At 35.6% G+C, this 2,596-nt stretch overlaps 1 pseudogene across 1 annotated transcript; it reads right to left on the bottom strand.

The window, feature by feature from the left end:
* Window positions 1-279: 279 nt before the first annotated feature.
* Window positions 280-774, bottom strand: LOC145538391 (ubiquitin-conjugating enzyme E2 D3 pseudogene; annotated as a pseudogene). Its single transcript, XR_014076820.1, has one exon. The product of XR_014076820.1 is annotated as a ubiquitin-conjugating enzyme E2 D3 pseudogene (transcript).
* Between the last annotated feature and the right edge of the window lie 1,822 nt (window positions 775-2,596).

Raw genomic sequence — 2,596 nt, 5'->3', positions numbered from 1 at the left:
AGTGAGGAGTGGTTTTAGTCTCATAATCAAGTTAGAGTGAAGACATTGGCCACATAATACACAAGCTCCATTTTTTAAACAATTCTGAATCTTGGCCAACTCTTCTCTTATAACTACTTTACAGTTTCTAAAAACAGTTATTGTCTAAAGCTGGAAGAACTTAAGTCTTCTCAGATGAACATATGAATGAAATGAGGGAGGTAAACAAAAAATAAAATTAAAAAAGATGAGGTCTGATAGGGGAGCAGCTGGATAAGAAAATCAAAAAAGGAACAGTAATTTAAAGTTTATTCCAGCTACAATGCAGGTTATTCTGACTTTAAGGAAGTATCACATGGCATACTTCTGAGTCCATTCCCTAGATATTCTGTTGTACTTATCTCTGTCTGTTTTATAGATCCATGCAATCTCTGGCACTAGGGGGTCATCTGGGTTTGGATCACATAAGAGTGAACAAATGGATAAAAGAACTTTAGAAATAGATAAAGCAGGAGACCACTGTGATCTTAGACTATCGAGACAAATGCTGCCATTACTGTTAATATTTGGATGATAAATTCTTGTTGTAAATGCAACCTGAGGTGGTTTGAATGGGTAGTCTGTAGGAAAATGAATTGTCAAAAAGAATACAGCACCTTGATATGGGCTGTCACTAGGTCCCATAATTGTGGCTTGCCAATGAAACATATCATCCCCAATTGGACCTACAGAACATTGTGCTGGAGGGTCATGAGCCAAATCACTAAGTTCCTTATTAACCTGTTTCAGCGCCATTGTCTGCTTTTTGTCTGGCTCCTCACTATCTCAGTGTGTGGTGGAAGGTCCAGCCAAAACTCTTGATTATCCCAGCGGCTGGGAAGGATTGTCTCCGTCTCACACCAGCTCTGCTAGACACAGGCGCTTGGTATTGAGGAGGCGGATCTCGTGAGAACCTCAAGGCTGGTTAACAGGAGCTGTCTGTGTTAATTATTATTAGGGCAAATTTATGATTTTTATGGGAGGCTGGATAGTCATTAGCAAGACAGATTCATCATCAGATACTCTTGGTTTAGAGTCTCTGCTTTACCACTTTCTAATTGTGTTGTCTTGGACAAGTAAGTTTAACCTCTTGAATTCTCAGATTTACTATGAAATGGATATCACAATAATTATTAACCTATTAGAATTTTCACAATTAAGTGAAATCATGGATACAGAGTGTAGACACCTAAATTTTGATATTACTTGTAAGATAATAGGCTCTTCTTCTTCTCCATCTCCTCCTTCTCCCCATCATCACCATCATCATACTAGTGGTAGTAATTAGTGATAATTATAATTTTAAAAATTATGGTCTTTATTTGAAGGACCAGAAATTGATCGAGTTTAAACTGGTGAGATAGGCTGACTTTAAATTAGGAAATTTCAAGACTGACAGCAGTGTGGCTCTCCCAGCCTTAGGGCATTCAAACAATTGTATTCAGTTAGTTTATTGGGAGTTATTAAATTGTGTAATATAAAATATAATTGTGACCATTTTACAGAACATAACACTGAACTACCTAAATGACAGACGGTCAATCTGTGGATTCCTAGAGGACCTTGGAGATCATGGGGGTTGCAGCCATGTTAACAAGTACTGCCTTATACAACTTTCTGTGTCTCCACAATACTAGCTCCAGGCAAGACTACAGCTTTAAGGTATGCATATGGTGGGTGGGAGAAGACTGGGGTAGATGGGGAAATTGATCTAGGTAGGAGGTAGGCTGATTGCCAGATTCCCCAGGGTGATAGAGAAAGCTTTTTGTTATAATTTAATAGAAAGTCTTATGCCAAAAATTTTCCCATAAATAAATACATATGTTGGTTCTTGTTGAAAAATGCAAATCAGATGGTTTCGATATTTTAATGCTTACTTGAAATACCTTAAATAACAATCACAAACATTTATGTGTGTACATATATACATTTCAATGTATACCAAATTAGGCACATAGAAAGCGTTTTATTTTTTTTTTTTTTTTTTTTAACTTTCTGATGTCTTTTATTTCCTCATGAAATTTTATTTTTTTATTACAAAAGTAAAATTTGAAAATAGGAGATATCATTAAAAAATTAGAAAATAGAAAAACATCAAAAAGAAAATGTCACTATACTCATAATCACTCCATATTTTCTGATATTTCCAGAAAGCGTTTTATAAAATGGCATAATAAGACCCCACCAGTGTCCTGACATCAGGCTGAAATTCAAATCATATAATGCAACCCTGGAAGTGCTGTAGGAACTTTCATCACCACAGCAAGTATTCATCAGACTTCTTCTTAGATTGTTTTTAAAAAATCACAGTCTGAAACAGACAGAAACAAACATCTGGTCTGTCTGGCTGCATCATTCCTATTCTAAAATGTTATAATCTTATACTTAGAGGGCATTAAAACAATCTTGGACATATGAAATACACCAGTATTGGATCCAAACTCTAACTCTTCTCTATCTAGTAGAGCTGACTTGATCTTTCTTTGCTATTGTGAAGCAGAAATTATAGAAACCATCTGAGAATTAGGGTATTGGCATAAATTATAGAGATCTGGTAGTTAAACTGAACTAAGAGTGT

The sequence above is a fragment of the Giraffa tippelskirchi genome, chromosome 1, assembly GCF_054371585.1.
Source record: "Giraffa tippelskirchi isolate mGirTip1 chromosome 1, T2T-mGirTip1v1.2.pri, whole genome shotgun sequence".
In the NCBI taxonomy this organism is placed as follows: Eukaryota; Metazoa; Chordata; class Mammalia; order Artiodactyla; family Giraffidae; genus Giraffa; species Giraffa tippelskirchi.
Note: the sequence above shows the minus strand (reverse complement) of the source record. Positions and strands in the feature narration are given on the sequence as shown.